Here is a 24,437-nt window from a genome sequence, read left to right on the forward strand (position 1 = left end):
GTACCTGAGACATGTACTGCCCCTCTGTTGGTGTACATGAGTCTTTTCCTCGCTCCTACCCACAAGTCTCTAGCGCTTTTCAGTCTCTTCCTAGAGGTGGTGCCTAGCATGGATTTTATCATGACTCATATAGTTTTGATCCATGTGTAAGAAGCTTTGAGTTCCAACACTTTGGGGGACCACACTTTCTTTTCATGGTTCTACCAAGAAGTTTATGACTAACCCCAGTACTGAGCCATCCACTTACTACTCTTCCCGCATGTAGTTGGCAGGCGGAGGCCTGGAAAACAAGTGCCTCATTAAGTCCGATTGTTCATGCCATATGACCGGAGATACATCATGGTTCTCCAGCCTCACCCCAATGAAGCGGCACGAGTGCATCACTTTTGGGGATGATCGAAAAGGAAGGGTAAAAGCCCAAGGTATGGTAAGGGTGAATGAGAGTTTTATGCTCAAGGATGTGGCTTTGGTGGAGCATCTGGGATACAATTTGCTTTCTGCATCTCAGTTGCTGGATGATGACTTGGAAGTGGATTTCATTTTGCGATACTTCTCGAGTTCTTGATTCTTCAGGCGCTTTGATTTGCCGGATTTCCAGAGTTGGGAGAGTTTTTGGAGCTAATTTTTTTTAATCCCTTGGTTCTTCTTGTTGTTTTATTGCTCAACCTTCTTCTAAGCTTTGGATGTGGCATAGGAGACTAGGGCATATGAGCTTTGACTTGCGTACTCATTTGAGTGCCCTAGGCTTGATTTGAGGATTGCCCAAGTTCATGTTTGAGAAGAATCTCATTTGTACTCCTTGTCGACATGGCAAGATGGTTGCCGCCTCTCACCCACCAGTCAATTTGGTGATGACTGAACAACCGGGAGAACTTCTCCATATGGACACTGTTGGTCCTTCCCGGGTTTGTTCGGCGGGTGGAAAGTGGTATGTACTTGTCATTGTTGATGATTTCTTGCTCTACTCTTGGGTTTTCTTTCTTGTGAGCAAGGATGAAGTGTTTTCACACTTTCAAAACTTGTTCAGATTTTTCGTGGATGATATCATTTTTGGTAGCTCTTCTCATGCACTTGTGGCCAAGTTTGCAGAAACTATGAACAGGGAGTTCGAGATGTCGATGATGGGCGAGCTCAACTTCTTCCTTGAGCTGCATATCAAGAAATACAAGCAAGGTAAATGCATCTACCAAAGAAGTACACCAAGGATTTGCTGAAGAAGTTCGACATGAGCGATGCAAAGCCATTGGCGACATCAATGGCTACCTCGACCGTGCTTGATCCGGATGAAGATGGTGAGGAAGTGGACTAGCGGGAGTACAGGAGCAAGATTGGCTCCCTCCTGTACCTGACGGTGACAAGACCCGACTTCCATTTCGTTGTCTGCTTGTGTGCTCGCTTCCCGGCTTCACCGAGGATGTCCCATCGCCAAGCGGTGAAACACATTCTAAGGTATCTCAAGCACACTTTCGAGTATAGCCTTTGGTTTTCTGCATCCTCTTCGCTTTCTCTTTGTGGCTTTTTGGATGCTCATTTTGCTGGTTGTAGAATCGACAAGAAGAGTACCTATGGTACTTGTCATTTATGGGCTACTTCTCTTATGTGTTGGTCTTCTTACAAGTAGTCTAGCGTTGCGCAGTCTACTACTAAAACTGAATATATAGCTGCTACTAGCTGTTGCTCACAGATTGTGTAGATGGTTGCTACCTTGAGGAATTTTGGGTTAGATTTTAGGAGTGTGCCACTTTTGTGTGACAACACCAGTGCCATAAGTTTAGAAAATAACCCTAAGCTACAATGAGAGGAATTCGAAGGTTTTGTGAAAATGTTTGTCAATCGGTGTTCAGTATTCACACGAAGAAGTTCAATGTTCCCTATACCCACATTGTCTCTAAGAAAATGAAATCGGATGTTAATGTGTTTAGTCTGAAAATGTTGCATAGGTTTTTTAGCAATACTTATAGCACTAGTGTTATCAAAGAAATGTGGAACACTATCTGTAACACCCTGATTTTCAAATTTTGCAATTCTCTAAAATTTTCCTAGATTTAATTTGAGTTTAAACAAATAGCATAGGATAAAACCTAATTTCTAAATGTTAAATTCAAATTTGAATTAGGATTATTAATTGTTTGAATGCATTCATGCTGGAGTTAGGCATTAGGTTTTTGGTTGACTTATTTGAATTGTTTGCTTGAGAATAGATTTAGAAATGTTTAGAAAATAATAGAAAATTGTTTTGGAAAAGGGAAAGAAAAAAAAAAGAGAAAACCTAAGTCTATCAGGCCTCCCTTCTTTCCCTCTCACCCCTTCGGCCCAGTCCAACCAGCTTGCCTCGGCCCGCTTTCCCCGGCCCAACCCCCTCTCCCTCCCCTCTCTCTCTGGCCCATTTCCACACGCCGGCCGGCTTCCCTCTTTCCTTTTCCGCCTGGGCCACGCCCGAGCCAGCCCACTCGCCAGCCCGCTCAGTCGTCCACCCAAACGCGCCCCGTGCTAAGCCATTTCTCCACGCGTCGCTACCATATGGGCCCGTGCCTTCATCGTCTTCTTCCTGGACTCCTGGCCGAGTCCGAGACCGCAGCGCCGCCGCCCTCTTCCTTGTCGTTCGCGCCCTGGACTCCTTGGATCCCCACCTACAAATAGCAGCCGAGTCCCTCGCCCTCTCTTGTCTCGATTCCGACGCGTCCCCGTGCCCTAAATCGCCGAGTCGCGAAACCCTAGTCGCCGCCCGCCCGCCATTGCCGCCTCGGACGGAGCTTCGCCAATTCGCCGTCTCCGCGCCGCTTAGCTACGACCAAGCTGCCCCGAAGCTTCTGCAGAGCCTCCCGAACACGCCCCTGCCCTCTCCTTTGCCTCTGGGTCACCGGAGACCACACCCCGATGACACCCCGACGCCTTCGTCGACGCCGGCCAGTTCCCGTGCCATTCCAACCCCGGTAAGCCCTAAAACGAGCTCCCTGTGCTCGCCTCACCGTGTTACGCCGCTCGTCGGAGTCCCTAGCTCGCCGGAACCCGATCCTGGCAAGAGTCCGGCGAGGCCGCCGCCGAACCATACCCGCCACCACCCTCTAGTACCATCGGACAGCAGCCCTGAACCTGAGCCGTCCGATCTAGTCAGAACGGCTGAGACTAGATCGCACCTATACCTCTTCAGTAGCCAGTAGCAAGTTGCCATGTGTCGCCTCTTTAAATCCAATCAGCGCATGTGCCACATCGGCTGCCACCTCCCTTTGCCAAATCAGCCTATCTGCATGTGTGTCATCCTTGTCACCATGCCACATCAGCCATATGCCCAGTCATCTACCTAGTCAGCAATTTAAGCTTTTCCAATACAAAGATAATTCCAAAAATTCCAGATAATTCCTTTAATTGGTAATTTTGCAGAAAGACCCCTAGACTTTTCTAAAATAACAAAAAGAGCCCTGTCTTTTTACAGCTTAGTCCATGAACTTTTTCATAATTACAAAAAGGTCCCTATACTTTTCCATAATTACAATTAAGTCCTTTTCTTAATTAAAATAAACCCTAATCATGTTTTTAGCATATCTTTTCCGTCGTAGCTCTGATTTAAGCGATTCTTGCGCTGATGGATTCGTTTCTCCGAGCTCTATCTTTCTAGATAGGTTTTGTCTTGTTGTTTCTCTGGTTTGTGCTCTGTTCTTAGTATGTTTTGTTTGTGTACTTTGCCAGTTATTGTGCGATTAGTCGTTAACACCCCGGACCAGTTTGAAGAATATCAAGACCAGGAGCACGAATACACTGAGCAGCAGCAAGGAGAAGGCAAGTGTCCTTGATCATATTAAACCTATGTTTTTAAATGTTTTGTTTTACAAAACTGCATGCAATGTCTGTCAATATGATGGGTAGTCACCTATGTTAGGGTTTTCCCTAGATTTTCCCTTATCATCCCTTGGAACCTAAATGGTTTATGGTTAGGTGTTTTTCATGGTAGATTGCTTAGCCATGCTTTTAGGATGTTGAGAAGTGTCATAATCTTGACTAATGAACATATGCAACAATGGTCGTTAATGTGTTACTGGTCTAGCAACATGGAACCTTAGGTCTTGAGCAAAGTGGTTTGGATGGTTGTCATGGTTATGATGTTGGTTTAGTGTTTGCTCAAGTAACCTAAGTAAGGACCGGTTCATGGAGCGACAACCCGAGAAGTTTCGTACAAACACGAGACTGATATGGGAAGGCTTAGCCGATTAATTAGGGTTCTTCCAATGTTGTGTGGGCCAGAGGGGAGGCGTGGATGAGAGAAGGTAATTCTCAGAAACCACATGACACAAGAGGGGGCTTCTAGGTGGTAGCACATAGCGGTGAAACCTGGAGTTTTAGTGACACATACTGGGAGGATTCTTTGTAAAGGCTTCGTAGTGATCTCCTGGCAATACACCACTGGCGTGTGTATAGTGCTTGGCTGGCATTGCAACATGGAGACTTTAGTCATCTGCTTGCAGGTGATGAAATCACGACTCGTGGGAAAGTTGTACAACATCTGCAGAGTGTAAAACTATTATAACAGCCGTGCTCACGGTCATGAGAGACTTGGATCATCACATGATTAGTTGGTGGTGGAATGGTTATGGTTTTGGTTATAGTACAGGGAGTACTAGACGGTTATGGTGTGCAAGGTGGGGAGCCTTGTTTGCTGGGTGTTGGACTGTTTGGGTTACATTCACTAAATAATTGCTTAATGCTTTTGAGTCCAAATATGTTTTCATTACTCGCATTTACGCAAAAATACCATGTGTTAGCCTATTCTGGATATGAGCCTGCATATCATTACTTTCCCCCACTTGCTGAGTACTCCATGTGCTCACCCTTGCTATCTACCACAATACATATGCTGCTCAGTGGAAGACTTTCAAGACTTTCAAGATGACGACCTGGTGTTCTAGGAGTGTGTCTTCCAGTCGGTGCCTGTGGAGCGCTTGGTCGCTGATGCTTTCGTTCCGCTGCCGTCGTTTAATAGTTATAGATTGGTTAGTTGAGATGTTTAGGTGAAGATTTTGTGTAAGAGTTTGACGATTGTAAGTAAAAGTATTGCTTTTGTTACTTCACCTATGACGTCCTTATGTGTGTTAAACTTCCTGGGCACACATAAGTCGCACTTGGTTTTGGCCGTTAAAACTGGGTGTGACACTATCTAAATGAACCCTATAATCTTTAAGTGTAGCAACTATCTAAAGAGTTTGTGAACAATAATTAGCAGTAGCTATATATATTCAGATTCAACAGTAGATTGTGTAACAGAAGACTGTTTCCTAGATGACCATACAACAAGAGAATTACCTAAGAAGTGACATGTACCAAATGTACTTTTTCTATCAATTCTACAACCTCCAAAATCAGCATCAAAAAAAGCTCATAAGTTAATACAAGAAGAAGAAGCAGAAAGTCATATGCCAAAGTCTTGAGTTCGATGAAGATACCTGAGAATCTGTTTGACAGCTTGTTGATGTGAAGCTTATAGGAAAGCTTGGAATCATGCACACAAATATATAGAAAATTATATATCTGGCCTTCAAATGGTGAGATACAAAAGTGATAGAATCATGCGTCTATATTCTTTTTTATTAACTTGCTCACAATCTTTATCAGGATCAAACATTGTTGTTTCTCCAATAGGTGTCACGATCGGTTTGTTGTTTTCCATCTCAAAACGTCGTAAGCAGGTCTTGTGAATACTTACTTTGATGAACAAAATTACCTTCTTTAGTTTGTTTGACTTGAAGACCCAAAAATTATATTAGTTCACCCATCATACTCATCTGTAATTCCCTACTCATCATTTCTGAAATCTGGGACACCAAAGTATAAGAAGAAAAACCAAAGATGATATTATCTACATAAATCTGAACAAATAGTTGATCATTACCATGCTTGAGCACAAACAACGTTGTCACACCCCAAAATTTTGATTTTGGGTTGTGAGCTTTTTAAAATAATAAAATAACCTTCTTGAAAAATGTATTTATCAAATATTAGAATAGGTTAAGGAATTTCGAGATTGGATAAATCCTTGTTCCTTTTTCTACATATCATCCAAAAAAATCCTCCGTGGAGAATCTCATCTCACGTCCTTTTGATCCAACCCAACGTGTAGTGCCTTTTCTCAGTGTTTTTCTCTCTAGCCTATGGTTCCAATTCCTCTCTATTCTTTTTGTTCATGTTTGGCCGGCCAACTAAGATTGAGTAAGTGCACAATCAAAACACTTTGACATCCATCAAGTAAGCAAAATCGGTGGCCACTCCATACACTTTCAATTTCCAGCAATTCAGAGTGGAAACCGCCTTCTCCTTCCGAAGATGCCCCACCATGAACCCGAGCCACCAATGCCGATTCCCTTCTCTTCTCTCTCTCTCTACGTGGCCGCCACATCACTCATTTAGCTTATGTGTCAGCACAGTCAGTAGTGCCCAGTTGGTGCCATCTCTCAGCTTCATATTACCACGCAGTTTTGGTATTCAAGACGGCCTCAAATACAAATCTTGACAATACCAAAAGTTGTTGGTGTTGTTGAGAGCTTTGATTTGTACCTAATGGAAGTTTGAATTTGAATAATGGATAGAGGAGTTATTGTCCCTGAGATCAGTGCTGCACAGATAAGACTGAATTCAAATAGTTTATCTTGTGATGCATTTTTGGAAATCAAGATGACATTTTTAGAAGTTCCAATGAATACAAAAGTTGTATATCTTTTCGAAGCTGAATTTGGAGTCTGGACGGTAAGGAAATCATCCTCAAACCTAAACTGTCTGTTTCTTCTTTCATCCATTCGTTTCGTCTTCCAACTATGGCTATTTCCTATCCCCACTTCATGGTCAGCTGCTTGTAGCCCTATAAAAGGACCATCACTCCCTCCCCTACCTCATTTCCATGCTCCTCCAAACCCTAGTGGCTGCTGCTGACATGCCGGGCGTCGTTCGCTGTCGCGAATAGCCATGTCATCGCCGGTTGGCATCCACGTTCCCAGTGATCTGTCCAACCCAATTTCTTGATCTTTTGCTAAGATGTGCCCCAGGTTGTCCCCCACCATTTACCAAGACAGTTTGTCCAGAGGAGGACAAATGACACCGGGATCTATGTCACCGTCTGCGGTGCTCTACATCTGCTCACGTCCAGGGCACGAATCAAAGAATCCATCGGCATATTTGATCATTCAGTGAAGATCCTGCCATGCCACCCATGTCGCAGTGTGTCCCATCACCTCTTCTATGCAACAATAGGAGGTCTTGCTCGGATCAGAAGTGATGCAGTGGGAACACGAGTCGGACCTCCAACGCCGTAGTTGCCGCCGATGCTGCTGTTTAGCAGCCTGACGACCACCTCCTCGACCATCGCAGCTAGGTGAAGACCAGCCCCTTCCCCTCCTCCTTTATCCTGTGTTGTCATCCCATGTGATCCCTAGACAAACCCTCATCCCCACAGATCCATCGTCGCGCAAAACTCACATTTACTCAATTTAGCATACAACTGGTTCTCTCTTAGCTTCTGCAATACCATCCTTAGATGTTCCTCATGCTCTTCCTTGTTCTTAGAGTAAACCAAGATGTTATCAATTAATACCACGACAAACTTGTCCAAATACTCCATGAAGACCTTGTTCATCAAATACATAAAGTAGGCTAGAGCATTGGTCAAACCAAAAGACATTACTGTATACTCGTATAGACTATACTGAGTAACAAATACCATCTTTGGAATATCCGAGGCATGAGTCTTTAGTTGATGATACCCAGACCGAAGATCGATCTTGGAGAACACACATGCTCCTTTCAATTGGTCAAACACATCTTCAATGCAGGGTAAAGGATACTTGATCTTGATTGTTACTTCATTAAGGGCTCGATAATCTATGCACATCCTCTGTGTTCCATCCTTCTTCGATACGAAGATAACCGGGGCTCCCCAAGGCGAAGAACTGGGGCAGATAAACCTTTTGTCTAATAGCTCTTGGATATGCTCCTTAAGCTCAGCTAGTTGTTGACATCCATTCTATATGGTCTCTTATATATAGGAGTCGTTCCAGGTACTAACTCAATGACGAACTCAATTTCACGATCAGGCAGCATACCTGGCATATCCTCTGAGAAGATGTCTGGATATTCACTGACCACTCTGCTATCTTCTACTGCATTCGCCTTGTTGAGAGTGATGTTCATAGCTGACTCTGTCGTAGCTTGGAACTCCACCATAATACCATATGTCTGTGTCAACTGTGCTGACTTTGTAGCACATCCAATGATTTCACTATACTTGGTCAACTAGTCCATTCTCAATATGATATCAATTCCCTTGGATTCCAAAATGATGAGGTTTGCAAGAAAGTCTACCCCCCTTATGCATATACTTATTTTAGGGCATACATGCCTTGATTCTAATTCTCCTCTAGAAGAACTAACTAGCACCCGATTTTTCATTAATGCTCTTGGCAATTTATATGTATTCACAAACTAAGATGATATGAAAGAATGTGTAGCTCTAAAATCGAATAAAACTGTAGCAAGGTGAGAGTTTACAGAAAACATACCCAGCACTATGTCTGAAGCATCCTAGGCTTCTTCCACGGCAACATGATTGACTCGACCATGCATAGCATTTTGCCGGGATTGCTAGTGCTGATTGTTGCCCTGAGCCTGTGCTTGGCCTTGCTGCTTCTTAGGGCACTTGTTGGCGAGGTGCCCGAAGTTGCCACAACTGAAACACGGGCCAATGTTGCCTGATCCTTGGCCTGTGCGATTCTGCTGTTGTGGCTGGTTGTTGCTGTTGGGTCACTGCTACTGGAAGTTAGGGCACGACTTCTGCTATTGCTGCTACTGCACTGGTGACTTATATACACCTGCAACCTGATTAGGCATCTTCTGTGGTGGCATCTGTTGTTGATTATGCCCTCCATGGCGGAACATTAGACATATGGCAGGGGGATTGAAACACAGATAGTTGTTGTTGCCTGAAGACTGACCTTGCAGGTTGCGCTTGCATTCTTCTCCCGGATTCTACCTCTTTTTCTCCATGATAAAAGCTCTATCCACCAGCTTTTGGAAATTGGGTATTGATTAGCCGAGAGGGCATACTATAATCTTGTATTGAGACCCTCCAGGAAACAGTCAAGCGTCTTCTCATCAGTATCAACATCATTAGGGGTGTAGCGAGAAAGCTGAGTAAACTTGGTAAGGTATTCTCTCACTGACATGGGACCTTGCTTCAAACTGAGGAACTCCTTCCTCTCTAGCTTTACTTCTCTTACAGGGACATGGTGTGCTTGGAAGCTGTTATAGAACTCTGCCCATGTGATCTCTTGGGGATCCTCATGAGCGGCACTGTATGCTGTCCACCATTCCTGAGCTGGCCCAATGAGCTGGTGAGAAGCGAAGAGAACTCTTTCCCTTCCGGTACACTAAGCTATCCGTAGCTGGCTCTTAATGGTCTTTAACTAGTCATCGGCCTCCGTAGGTTCAACTACCTGAGAGAAGATGGGTGGCTAAGTACTCAAGAAAGTTCGGAGCCTTGACTGTGGTTGCTGTGGCGGTGCTTGCTAGACTTGACGTTGCTAATTTAGAGCCTGCACCAAGCCTTGGAGAATGGTCATCACTTGGTTGGCATCCATTAGATGGGGCAGGGGTGGAAGATCGCACTGGTTGGCGTTGGTGTTGTTGTTGACATTGTTGTTGTTGGTGTTATTGGTGTTGTTGCCATACCTGGTGTTCACCATCTGTTGGTAGCCATGATACGATTGGGGGAACATAAGACAAAAGCGAGGGCAAAAAAGAAAGACAAGAACAGATATAGCACAAAAGAAAGAAGGGACTCCCAACTATTATTATATTATTAACTAATGCAATGTAAAGGGAAAACCCCTACATTGCACCAACACTCATGCAAAGATTTAACTCAAGACAAGGTTCACACTACAGACACAAGCCTCAATCACAAACTAGAACATACAACACAAGACAACTAGAACACACGGGGCTAAATGATTTATCAGCTAAGGACATCCTCCTAGCTCGACTCTACTGCTCACCTGCTGCGCTTGAAGGACCAGGTACATTTGCCAGACGAAGCTTTTTGTGCGATGAGGAACGGGGTGGTGCAACTATGGATGCCACGGGAGCCTCTTCAGGAAACTAGTCAGGGTCCTCCAGTAGAATCTGTAGCTCGCGGATACCTTGCTCCTACTCTACGTGACACTGATGCATATCCTCTAGCTCGTTGAGGTCTCTGTCGAGCTCAGCGTACAGGGCGGTAGTGAGGCGGACCTGCTCTCTCAAACATCCATCTGGCTTGTTGTTGACAGGCCCGATGATGACCTCCAGATTACCGGACATGCGCTATGGGAACTTGCCAAACTGAGTGAAACGAAGGGCTTGTCTGTTCTCCCTGTAGAGAATAGCTAGAGCTTAGCGGGCGGCGTCCTCGATCCCAACCTCGAAGGTAGCTCTAAGGGCAACAGCGGAGCAAACCCAGCGAAGACCGTCGTTAGTGGGCTTCTCGAACATGGTCACCTCTCTTGACCAAGAGTAACCACGGCCTCTGAACGAAACTGACTCCTTTGTAGAGTGGAGCGTCGTGGTAGCCCAGACCCTAAAGTAGGTACCACAATGTGTGGGCGAAGTAGCCGGTGAGCTGTCCATCGGAGTAGAACTCGGTAGGGGGTTGGTGTGCCCAGACAGCACCAGCGAGGATCTCCTGATCAGGAACCAGCACAATCTTGCACGGGGTGATCTTCATACGGGCCATCTAAAATTTTGAAGAAGACAGAAAATTAGTAACAGTTTTGTAAAGAGCAACAGATATGGCGAGGAAAAACTGAAAGGAAAACAATGTTACAAAAGTAGTTTGTACAAACATATATCCTTAACTCGTCCTTTCTATCTAGGCTGCATCCTACGGTCACGGCTCTGATACCACTTCTGTAACACACAGTTTTAAATGAACAAAACTAGGCATAACACATGAATGTCAGGATCAAGTTTCATACATGCGTTACATCATCAGTGTATCATTACAATGTCATTATTACAATAACGTTAATAAATTATTACAAAAGGACCCAAGTTTCTAAAATAAAACACAGCAAAACAAGAGAGTTTCAGCGCCAGCGGGTCTTTCATCTGCCATAGGGGTCAACCGGGGGCATACTAGCCTAGAACAGGAGCTCCAAGTCGAAGTCGTTCTCATCGAAGGATGCAAATTCATAGATATCTTTTGAACAGCAGAAGGATGCAAGAAAGGGGACAACAGGTGTGAGTACAAAATGTACTCCACAAGTGTGGTAAAACATGCTATGGGGCTAAGTCAAGAAAAGGTTAGGCACTGGTTAACTGCTCTAAGAAATATGACCTATGACTTCAACAATAGGCATCCTATTTACTAAATGTGAAGACACATCTATAACAAAAGGGATGACTCATCGTATTCCATCTGACTACCAAGACTCACCAGGTAATTCCATTACTCGGCTACCCAACTATCCATACCAAAACCCTGATCTCAGCTAATCAAGAAGAAGTCCAAGCCCGCTCTTGACTGTGAGCAGGCCTGATCTGATCAGTTTGATACTCTATAGAGTTTGCACAGCTTTCCCCATGAGTCATGATTTCACACTTCCGGGGTGTGGGGTCGGGGTCTCACTACAAGGCCTTTACAAAGCTCCTGCCAATTAGTAGGCACCCACTGAGATTTCACCGCTAACAGACGATTCCATAGCCGCAGAAGCCCCCTCTTGTGCCACTCAACTGTCCATTGGTGCCTATAGAACCAGAGGGGTGGCTAATTAGTTGATCAGATCGTACCCATATAGGCATCATGGTTGTGCGGATTAGCTTGGTTCATGTTCAAGAACCGGTCCTTAGGAACCCACACAGGAACAACCACAAACCTGCTATGCAGCACCACCTCAAACCAATCATCCAGTTAGGATTCCTATACCATGTTGCTACAAGATTACCGTACCAGATTCTTGTTACATAAATATTAGTCGAGATTAACATTTACCCAACTATGACAGCACTAGCATATCTATCATTCCTTAACCATGACTCATCAACGGCGATAAGGAATAATCATACAAAAGCCAGTAAACCCTAACATGGGATTCCAATTTTGACAAGCATGCAATGAAGGATAAATAACTACACATGAATCTTAAAACAGGAGCAAGATGTTCAAGGGCACTTGCCTTCAGCTGAGGGTTGCTCGAAGTCTTCGAGAACTTGTTCTTGCATATTCCCAAACTGATCACCTCCTAAATGACATACCGGAAAAAGCACACAAGGAAAATTACAAAGATCAGTACAGAAAACAGTACTAAATCTAGTTAAAACCATATAAAAAGATTCTACACTTATCTACGAATATTTGAGTGTAAAAATTGCCGAAATCGGAGCTACGAGCAAAAATTTATGAGCTTTTGAAGTTCCAGGGGCTTTTCTACAACTCTTACTTGTTTTCCGGGAACAAACCGATTATTTTTATACTGAAAATCTTATTTATGACATCAGAAAATCAAAAGTGATTATTTTCCAACTGAAAAACACGTGGAAAAGGTTCATAGGCTCATGGACCACGACCTGAAGGCTGGTCCATGGGTCTACGGTGGACCGATTATGACATGGTGAAGGGGTACGCGATCATGGCCATTGGATCTCGAGTGGACAGCCGGGGCGAAGGGGGCTTCGATCGGCGGCATGGACATGGGCAGCGGCCGACCGACGGCGGTGGGGTTGCCGGTACATCGTTGGAGCGAACGAAATTGCGCATCCGGCCACGGATCGCGATGGGTCAAGGCACAAAAATGAAGAGGAGGGTGAGGGGATCATCACCATGGGATTCTCATCAGCGGAGAAGGGTGGAGGGAGGCCGGCGATGGAGAGAGGCGGACGACGGGGCTTAGTCACGACGTGGTTGGCGCTTCATGGGTCGCGCGACACCGAGGTGTGGCTGGGAGCTTTTCTGGTGACCCTGCGAAGCCGTAGAGGGGAGGAAAGGGTTAAAGATGGCTTGGCCATGGCGAATTGTGGCGGCGATGGAGCTCTCACCAGCAACGAAGAAGACGATGGCGCTGAGGGTGAAACAGAGCAGGAATGGAGGGGGAAACGGGTTAAATTAGTGCAGAACCTTGCCATAGAGACAAAGCTGGCTTATAAGCACGAGAGGGGAAGTGCATCGGTCGGGATTCGAAGAGATTGGCCAGCGGCCTTAAAGGAGTTGAATGCGGTGGTTTCTGCATTTGAGAGGGGTAATGAAGGGGGAAATGGTCGGGGCAAAGTGATTAAGGGGTAGGGATCGCGGCCACGACCTTTAATTGATGAGGAATGGTGCAGGGAGGCTCGGATTTGAATGGGTGGCGTGAGATTTGGGGGCAGAGTGAGCTTGGGCGGGAGGAGGAAGAAGAGGAGCCAGAGGGCAGGCGTGCGGCTTGGTGGCTCGGCTCGGTTCCAGTTGGGACCACCCGACAATGAGAGGGGAGGGGAAAAAGGAGAGAGGAGGAGGGAGGAGTTGGACCGGGTAAAGGAAAATCGGCCCGTGACACTTTTATAATTCTGAAAATGTTTTTATTTTCTGATTTTGAACTATTTTCAAAAGAAGTTTTAAACTAGTGATTTCTAGCCATGTTTTGCAAATATTTTTCAAACATAAAACACTATTGCAATTACAACATCATGAATGCATCAAACAAGCATATAACATATGGAAATTTAAATTTAAAAATTAATTTCCTTCTATTTGAACAAAATATGCAACTCCTATTTTAATTCTTTTAAAATTTTAAACTATTATAAAAATTAAAAATTTAGGCTGTTATAGAAGCCTGAAGGAAGAAAGGGTATTACGAAGCCTAGAGGACAAAGGGATAAAGTACATTGCTCATAACCTTTTTATTGTCTTCTATTTTTTAATATTTTGAAACACACCCAAAAAACGAAAGCAAAAAAACAACTATATGATACAGAGTTCAATAACTCCCTCTTAAAATAGTCTTCTGGAAAACCCTGTTTCAAAGACCTAGAAACCAAAATAAATGCAGTTATTATGGTTCGGTTTGTTCGGTTTTCAAAACCTAGAAACCAAAATTACCAAGGGGAAATAAAAAACAAACCTAATTAACCTAAATATTTCGGTTCAGTTTTTTCTATTTTTGGTTTTGCACCAAAATTTTGAAGATCACAGTTAGGCTCAACCTTTCCAGAAAAATTCAACTATACAAAGTGTAACGATACAAAGACGATATCGTGACAAGTTCAACGACTATGATAATAACAATAAGTTCAATGACAGCCATTGTCAAACAATAGCAATAATCTCATTACATCATTTAGACCGATAGCTACTAGCTAGCTAGCTAGACAAACATTTAACCTTAGGACTAGATATGACGCAATGACACTAAATAGGAACACAATAATGAAACATGAAGCAGGGGTTCAAGAGGATAAAGTCCAAATATAATATTATTGGAGGGATTAGAGATTTAGGTAATAGCTTATTAGGTTGGGCCTTTGAGTTAGGCAGGGCCAACGAAGTAGACAAAAGTTCAGCTTATTTGGGTAGTTCCGTTTTTTTAATGTTGGCAACCAAAATATTATCGGTTAACCGAACAGATCATTAAAGAAACCGAAATAATATCGGTTAAACGAATAATCCAAAAAAAATCGGTTAATTCAGTTTGGTTTTCAGATTGTTTGCCCACCCCTACTCGTCGCAGTCCATGCCAAAAAATGGCACTTCAGCAGGTGAGCCGGAGTATGACAGGCAGGCACCTTTGATCCACGAGGTGGCGTCATGTGCGAGGATTGGAATAAAGTTTCCTTCGTCTAAATAAAGAATATAATGAAGTTTTTCTTCTCTTTATTCCTATTATATACTCAAGTTGGACTAATATACTGGTTGAACTGAAGATTAGGGTGCATTGTGTTGCATGTGTTCCTACACCTATTCCTATGTGTCAATTCATTGTACTAGCGAAAGAGATCAGATCTTTCAGGTGAAGTAATATCCAGTCTGCAAGTTTGTTTTCCTTTTTTCCTCGCCGACAAACTATTGACAAACATTTTTTTTTTATGAACACTCACCGACGGACTTATATGCATTCTGGTTTTAATTGCCACGTTTTAATCGATTAGTTTACTGTGCTGCGTTGCTTAAGGTCATCATCTGCCCCGAAAGCATTACACTAAACATGAACTGAATGTGCTATAGTACGTTGATGTGATTGTGCCCTAACCCTAAATCTGGTGTCGTCTTATCTCTGAATATCTTGTAGTAGCTAGGGCCTAGCTGACTGCAGCATGCATCTCGTTCCAACCCTAGCTACTGGAGACAGGACAACACAAGAAACGAGTGCTCTTTATGTGAGATACATGTACTCCGAGTTATGCCGTGTCCATATCCAGATTCAGCGCACCTCTAATTGTGCAAGCATGGCCTCTCATACGTATTCAGATTGGCAGATATTCCAGATGGCTAGGTAAAAATAAAAAAATAGACAATATATATTGACATATTTATTAAAATAAATAATATACTGACGTATTTATAAATCTAACATTTATATTTGGCACTCAAATATTGAAAACCAGATTTTGAAATCTCAAAAACCGAAAATGGGCCGGCCCCACCTTTTTTTGCAATTGAGGTGCCAAATAAAGCATTGATCACCATATTCGGCAGCTCATTTACCGAAATCTCTATGTATTCGGCAACTGAGCTATTGAATACTGTGAGCAGAACCGTATTCGGTATCGCCGAAAGCCGTCTTACCCGCGTGCTGTCACGTCGCTGCAGAAAGCCACTGTCGTCTTGTTGCCGCTCAGTCGCGTCGCGTTGCCTAGTTTTGGTGTTGTGTGTCCACGTGATGCTGTTTTTTTTTTGTTTCCGGTGCGTCGCGTGGTGACTATGCATGCTATAAAACGAGGAGAGCAGTAACAGCGTAAAGAGAGGAGAGCAGCAGCAGCGCGAGGCGAGGAGAGAGACAGTAGCGCGAGGCTAGAACCGAGAGGAGCAGCATCAGTGCGAGGCAAAGAGCGAAGAGAGGAGCAACATTAGCGTGAAGAGAGGAGCACCAACGCTTGTTGAACATTTTGAGAATGTTACCTCTAGTTTCACTAAGTACTTAAATTATATATGTAATTAATATTTAGATTAGTAATAGTAATTAGAGTAAGTAGATTATTTAATCCGTTCAATTACATTTTTTAAATTATATTAAGTTGATAAAATAGAGTATTTAGATTATTTGAATAGTTTGATTATATGAATTTCAATAGTTAGTGTAATTAGATTATGTACCTCATTTAAAAACATGATATTCATTAATCAGTGTAACTAGATTATTCGCATGGTATAATTATATGTATGTCATTAACTAGTATAACTAAGTGTTTTACATAAGTTCAGAATTATTAGAGTTATTTGATTAATCTTATTAATTAGTGTTATTGTATTTATTTCATTAATTGCCTTAATTACTTAGATTAAGTAGAGTAACATGATTAAACAGATTATTTAAATAGGGTGAGTAATGTTACTTATTATTTATCGAGGACGTAATTAGCTATATACCGTACATATATTTAAGTAGTTATTTTATTACATGTATATTTGTTTAGCAGATACGGTATAACTTTCTATATTTATTATGGAGAACGTCCCGCTATTTTGTATAGGAGGCTCGTAACAATTCAGAACAGCGAGCACATAGAGAGTCTGGTTGATGTACCTATTGACCTAGATGGCATGAGATCACATGTTATGAGCTTTTTGCATGTGAACCAGCAATCTCATACTGTTGTCCTAGAGGGTGCGTGGCCACGATTTGTACCAAACAGCTCGGTCGTTGTCCATACGTTGTTCAAGATGAGTAGGAACAACACATAAGCTTTGTACTCACGCAAGGCATTAGAGGAGAACTTTGATATGTGAGTATACGTAAATATAGTGCCATGACTTATCCAAGGTGATGCAATGACTACCGTGGATGGACCAGGCTAGTAGGTGATGCATGAAGAGGATGGAGGACATGTTGGGAAGGGCAGTTCCAGTAGAGACGGAGCTAGAGTAGACCCTTCTGAGGTAGACACAAGATGCATGGATGATGAAGCTGGTGGTAGCGGGAATGAAGAAGTTGCTGACAATGATGATGAAGCTGGTGGTACTTTCGTGGTGCTGGGCTACTGGATTGTGTCGTCGTTGAGTATAACACCTTATCTAACTGGAGATACCAGAATAGTGATATCCAAGTCGGGCAATAGTTTCATAACAAGGGGAGGTCATCACTTTATTAGCAACTATGCTGTCATGACAAGAAAGAACCACAGGTATGCCTAGTCTAACCCTACGGAGTATGAGATCAGGTGTATCAAGAACTCAAATTATCCTTACCTCGTACGAGCACATAAGCTAAAATATGATAACTATTTTGTGATCAGTAGACACAACCCCACATACATGCAACAAAGAGGCTATTAGGAATGTAAGCCACGCCGTTGATGTGAGGTTCATAGCACAACTCCTCATCACCCTTGTTAGCACGGACATTTGTTTCTTGCTAAAATCGATTATGGGGGAGGTGCAGACTAAGACAGATATGCTGATCAATTAACATACCACGTGGCGAGCGAAGCAGAAGGCGTTAAAGATGCTGTTTGGAAGCTTCGAAGAGTCTTAAAACTATGCTTCAAGGCTACTACAGAATATTGCCATGACGAATCCAGGAACTCAGTGGGCCATGACGGATGAGCCGATCAAGCTAGAGAATGGGTCATACAGCACCACTGACCGATACCTCATTAGGTTATTCTGGTCCTTTGGATAATGCATCGAAGCTTTCAAACATTGCAGGTAGGTTGTATGCGTGGATGGCACATTTCTAAGTGGCAAGTACCATGGTACCCTTATGACAGCGATGGCGGAGAATGAAGATAATCAGATCATTCCTATCACCTTTGCAATGGTTGAGAGTGAGAATAATGATAGCTGATTATGGTTTCTCACCTTGGTGAGGACACATGTCGTGGGCAATAGGGAATGTGTTTGCATCATCTCAACCACAACAAGGGTCTTCTGCATGTGTTGGATGTGCTGCACGATAGCACAAACTACTCCATTGCATGGCTAGATGTGGAGAGAAGATGGTGCATGCGACACTTGGGAGTGAACCTGTACACAAGGTACCGCAACAAGTCTCTTCTAAAGAGATTCAAATGCTTGTGTCTGTAGAATCAGCATGCGAAGTTCAATGAGATATAGAGAGAGTTAAATGAGACCATTCACAAAATGATGGCAGAGCAGCAATCACAGGAGGAAAATCTAAGAACACAAATGGTTGGGGGCCAAACTATCGTTAACCGTTCATGTGCTATATTTAGCCAATGGATAGCGGGGAAGCTGGTGGAGCGTTGGGCCCTGATCCATGACACTCACGGTGCCAAGTTAGCACATAGAATTTTAATGATCATATTTTACCTTTTTTATGCAAATAGGCCTTTTAAAATTAGTGTATCCCTTATTAGGTACACCATCATGACAACGAACATAGCGGAGATGTTCAACAATGTCTTAAAGGGAGTATGGGGCCTCTCGTTGTGTGCCATCATTGAGCTCACATTCTATAGAATGGCGGACTACTTTCGAGACCGTGGTAATGCTGCTATGAAGTTTAGCATGCGGTTCGCACCTAAGGTGGAGAAAATCATATCCAGAAGGAGGAGCAAGGCACACTTTCATCGGACGAAGATCTACGACCTGGCCAACAATAACTTTGAGATCATGTGCTGATGTAGATATGCATCAGGGTATAGCACACGGGACACCGTGCAACAATATCAACTTAGGCCTAACGAGGTGAAGTGCAGATGCAATAAGCCAAAACTGCACCATATCTCATGCTCGCATGTCTTAGCCGCTTGCAAGGACATGGGTGGAAATGACGGATCATAGTACATATCACCGTACTTCACAACCGAGGCATTGAGGAGCACATGGCTTTCAAAGTTGTGGTCCTTCAACATTGGAAGAAGCTGTAAAGCGATCGAGGGGCCTAAGTGGGTACCTTATCCCCGAGCACGATGCACGGATCCTGGAAGGCCTAGAGCTATGAGGCTGCAAGGTGACATGGATGAAGCAGATGTTGTTGACGGCCTACGTAGGTGCAAACTTTGCAAATAACCTGGCCATGCTAGGAGAACTTGCCCGACACGATAGTAAACTATCAGCCCACTATCAAACTGTACTGTATTAGAGTTGTTGCATCTTATTTTGTTCTTCAAAGCTATTTGCAATCATGGTTTGTATTGTAAATTATTATTCACATGTTAGTTGTACTACTTATTTTGTAATATATCGTATGATACTGGCATCACAAACGTTGTATTTTTATTTGAATCATGAAGCTTGTTATTCATCTATTTATTGAACCATGAAGCTTGTAATATATTCTAATTTGTTGGTCACCTAATTCTTGAACCATGAAGCTTGAAATTATTGTCATGGCTCATGGTGGTCTTCATGAACTTCTTCAGTAGTGGTACGATGAGAGCCATACGGGAAGGATGATTTTCCCAGGGCAGCAGGTACAACATTTATATGTGCTATTTCATTGCCACGATAATTTGCTATTAACTTAGTTCATGTATTGGATACCTCTTGCAGTTGGATCCGTTGGGAGCTTGGAGTGTCCTCAAGATTAAGGAGTTAGACCCTCAATTCCAAGAGCCACTCGCACGGGCAGGACTACTACGTTTCGCTCTCATGATGGCCGGATCTCTCATGGGAGGGGGGTGGTAGGACACCTCCCCCGGTGATTGAGGAGGCATTACTCAGAGGTCTCATCGACCGGTAGCGTCCTGAGACGCACACATTCTACTTTCCTTTTGGTGACATGGTTGTAACATTGAGGGACGTGGTCATGCTGACTGGGCTACCAATCAGGGGCGTCCTGTTAGTAATTTTGCCACCAGCAAGGGAGCAATGGAAGGGTTATGTTCAGGGTAGTTAAATATTTGTTATGCAATGCACTTCAAATATTGTAGTGCTATTCAAGCTTGATTGATTTTCTGCATCTTGTAGGTTTAGGGTGCAATATAATAGGAAGGATGCTGGCCTCTCCATGTCCTGGATTCATGGGCTGTCATAGTTCGGTGCGTGCCCACCGGATGCGGATAAGGCTACACTTATGCAACACTATGAGGTGTACTTGTACGTCCTGCTTGGAGGCATCATGTTCTTCAACACGGCAGACAATTATGTCATCCTCCATATTGTATGGTTAGCGAGTTAGCTCGCGCACATTCTTATGAGCCGACATCTCACAGTTGGAGATTTGCTATGCTGGTTGCAACCTACAGAGGATTATGTGATGCAAAGAAGAATGGAACTATTACAGGCTACCTACACCTCTTACAGCTATGGAGTTGGGAGTACCTCTTGGTTTGTCGGCCTTCAGTGCTCAGGAGCTACTATCCGGTCCCCATCTCTGATGGCATTATAGATGTCATGAGACCTACGATGGGGTATCAGTGGATTCATGGCAGGCTGAGATGGAGTCAGTAGCAAGACCATGGTATCTACTCCCGGGTGATCAGTGATCTGGACGTCCTTCCCTAAAGGTACTTGACAATAGTATTATTGGAGTGGATACACAACTCAAAAAAAAAAATACAAGAAGTCGACTAGGTGGATTGGTCCGAGTGAAGAGAAAAAAAACCATTGCTTCACATGGAGGTTCTTTGTTTCCTACAACATTTAGATCAACTTGCTCCACTTGAGAGCCATTAGATTCAACAAATGTTACGTCACATGCGATTTTAACACAACCAATGGTTATGTTGAAAACATGGTAGGTGTAGGCATTTGATCCATAACCAAGTATAAAGTCTTCATGAACCTTATGAGTAAATTTAGAACTTTTGGCTTTCTTACTTAGAATAAAGCATTTACTACCGAAAACTCTAAAGTAAGACACATTTGGCTTGTTACCGGTTAGAAGCTCGTAGGCAGTCTTCTTCAAGATCTTGTGGAGATATAATCGGCTGATGGCATGGCATATGGAATTAACGGACTCTGTCCAAAGTTGATCTGAAATATTGTACTCATCAAGCATGGTCCTAGTCGACTCTATGAGAGTCTTATTCTTCCTCTCAACAACCCCGTTTTGTTGAGGGGAGTAGGGTGTCGAGAACTCATGCTTGATCCCTTCTTCATCAAGAAACTCTTCAACTTGTATATTCTTAAATTTGCTTCTGTTGTCTCTTCTCACCCTTTTGATCTTCACATCAAATTTATTTTGAGCTCTTCTAACAAATTTCTTGAATATGGCTTATGTTTCACTCTTATCGTGCAAAAAAAAACCCAAGTGAAATGAGAATAATCATCAGCAATAACCAAACCATATTTGTTACCGCCAATGCTTATATAGGTGATTGGTCTAAATAAATCCATGTGAAGAAGCTCCAAAGGATTTGTGGTTGTCATCACATTCTTGGCGGGTTGAGGAGCTCCAACTTACTTGCCCGCTTGATATGAACTACAAATTCTATCTTTCTCAAAAGAAACGTTTATTAGTCCTAAAATGTGCTCTCCATTTAGAAGTTTAGACAAATTCCTCGTGCCAACATAGGCTAGTCGGTGGTGCCATAGCCAACCCATGCTAGACTTAGCGATCAAGCAAATCTTAGGCGTCACTTCATCCATTCAAAAACTAACAACATAAAGCTTGCCCTTCAACCGACCGGTGAAAGCTATTGAGGAGTCTTCCCTTCTAGAGACAGTCACACTCTCATTAGGAAAAAGGCAATTGTAGCCTATCTCACAAAGTTGTGATACAGACAATAAATTATAGCTAAGAGATTTGACTAACAAAATATTTGAGATAGAATGTTCATTACAGATAGCAATCTTACCAAAACCAATTACTTCTCCTTTTCCATCATCACCAAAAACAATATTCTCATGAGATCCTCTATTTTCTTCAAATGATGAGAACATACTCTTTTCTCCAGTCATATAATTTGTGCATCCGCTATCAATTACCCAACTTGATCCACTGGAGGAGTATGCCTACAAAACAAATTAAGCTTTTGTTTTAAGTACCCAAATTTGTTTGGGTCCTTTCATGTTAGTCACAAGCACTTTTGGCACCCACACATTCCTTTTGACAATTCGATCCTTTGTGCAGGCACCAATATATAGAGCAACCACTTTAACATGGTGGTTTCTCTTAAGCATATAAGAGGCATAAAAGGTTGATTGAAGTGCATGGTCTTTGGGTTGCTTGGCTTGTATTATGTGAGCATGCGCTTTCCACTCTCCTTGACAATCTTTAGGCACTTCTTGACATTTACCACAACACGTTTACTTGGCTTGCTTGTATGCATATCTATCCAAGCCCTCTCTTTTACCTATTATCTTTGGCCTCAATGGTCTTGTATAGTGTATCTTTGGATTTGTATGTCTTGATGTACCTATACTTAACCAAGGCATTTAGCCTCTCATTTTCTTTTTGCAATGCTTGCAAAAATTGAACATTAGTAGCACAAGCATTTATATCAATATTGTAACAATAAGAGCAATCATTACTAGTAAAAGCACTAGAGAGTGAGGTTGCATCATTAGAAGAGGACGAGCTATTCCTAAGGGCATCAAATTGCACTTCAAGAGTTTTGTGAGTTTCATCCAAACATAAGAATTTCCCTTAAAGTGTAGCATTGCTATCCTCTAAACTAGTAATTGAGACATTGGCCAAATCAAGATCTTTGATTAATTTTTTAACTTTCTCTTTCTCTTTAGCAAGGAGCTCCTCGAGTTCAAGGTTTCTCTCCTTTTAAAAGATGAGCAAGTCCTCTTGCTTCTCGACAATCTCCTCTTGAATCTCTATTGTTTCCATTAGCTCTTTCATACATGCTTCCACAACCACTATCACTATCTAAGAGGTTAGGTTGTGATTTTACCTTAAACCCTTTTTTCATGAGACACTTGAGAGTGTCATTGTCGCTCATGTCACAAAAAAGTGACTTTATTGGTGTAAAGGAGCGGATGACGATGATGGCAACTCCTTCATCATCAGAGTCAAAGTCGGAGTTGGAGTCCCACTCCTAGCTTATGTGAGCTTGACCCGAATACTTCTTCTTGTGGGTCTTATACTTGTACTTCTTGAAAGGCTTGTTCTTCTTTTCTTCCTTGTCATTGCTCTTCTTGTTAGGACATCCGGCGAAGAAGTGGCCAACTTCGTCACACTCATAACAAGTTCTCTTGAATGTTCTTCATTTGGGCATGTCTCTTATACTTTCTATAGCCACACTTCCTCATGAATTTCTTGAACCTTCTTACAAAGAAAGCAAACTCTTCATCATTGGAACTCTCATTTTCACTTGAGCTTGATTCTTCAACTTACTTGCTCTTGCTTGCCTTGAATGCTACTTCTTTTTTCTTGGAGGTGGAGCTTTGCTTGATAAGATTCTTGATTCAATTTGCTTCCTCCTCCATGAGCTCATGAGCAACAATTCTTTCGAGCATATCACTTCATGTGAGCCTCTTGTAATCTCTTCTTTCTCGAATGAGGGTGACCAAGGTGGAATTTTTTGGTGCAAAAGCTCTAAGAAATCTTCTCACCACCTTGTGATCATCAAGCTCTTCACTTCCAAGCCTTCTAATCTTGTTCACCAAAACTATCATGTGATCATACATTGCTTGAGGAGTTTCATCATCTTCCATCACAAATCTTCCCAATTTGTCTTCAATCAATTCTATCTTCGACTCTCTCGCACTTGTAGTGCCTTCATGTGCAACTTGGAGTGCGTCCCATATTGTCTTGGCCTCCTCAAGCTCATCCACCTTGTTGAACTCTTCGGGGCTCAAGACGCCAAGCAAAACACTTGCGGTTTGTGCATTGCTGTGGAGGCTATGCTCTTGTTTGAGAGTGAGCTCTTTGTATTCATCTGCCAAATCATTACATGTGCAAACAACCTTCCAAATACTTGTATGAAGAGAAATTAAATGCAATTACATTTTGTGTCTCCACTGCATAATATGTACCATCAAAATAAGGTGCACACTCGGATGGCACGGATATATAAAAATTAGATGTATTTAATTTATCATAATTAAACTCAAATATAGCTCTCTTGCCTTTACCGTTACCTGATGTCGAAACATCATCCTTTGGATTCTTTGGGCTTTTCTCCCCGGATGTCGACATCTTCAAATCCTCCAAGCGGTGAAGCCTTATAGGAGGTTAGGCTCTGATACCAACTGAGAACAATCTGATGTCTCCTAAGAGCGGGTGAATAGGTGGAACCTGAAAATTTTACAAACTAAAACGCAGTGGATCAGCAAAATGCAGAGTCTTCGTAGATTTTTGCAGACCCTCCGCAAATATGCGGAGGTTCCGCAAAAATAAGCGAATACTCCAGATATTTTTGGGAGAACTCGAAAA

This window comes from Phragmites australis, chromosome 15 (genome assembly GCF_958298935.1).
Source record: "Phragmites australis chromosome 15, lpPhrAust1.1, whole genome shotgun sequence".
NCBI classification, from domain to species: Eukaryota; Viridiplantae; Streptophyta; class Magnoliopsida; order Poales; family Poaceae; genus Phragmites; species Phragmites australis.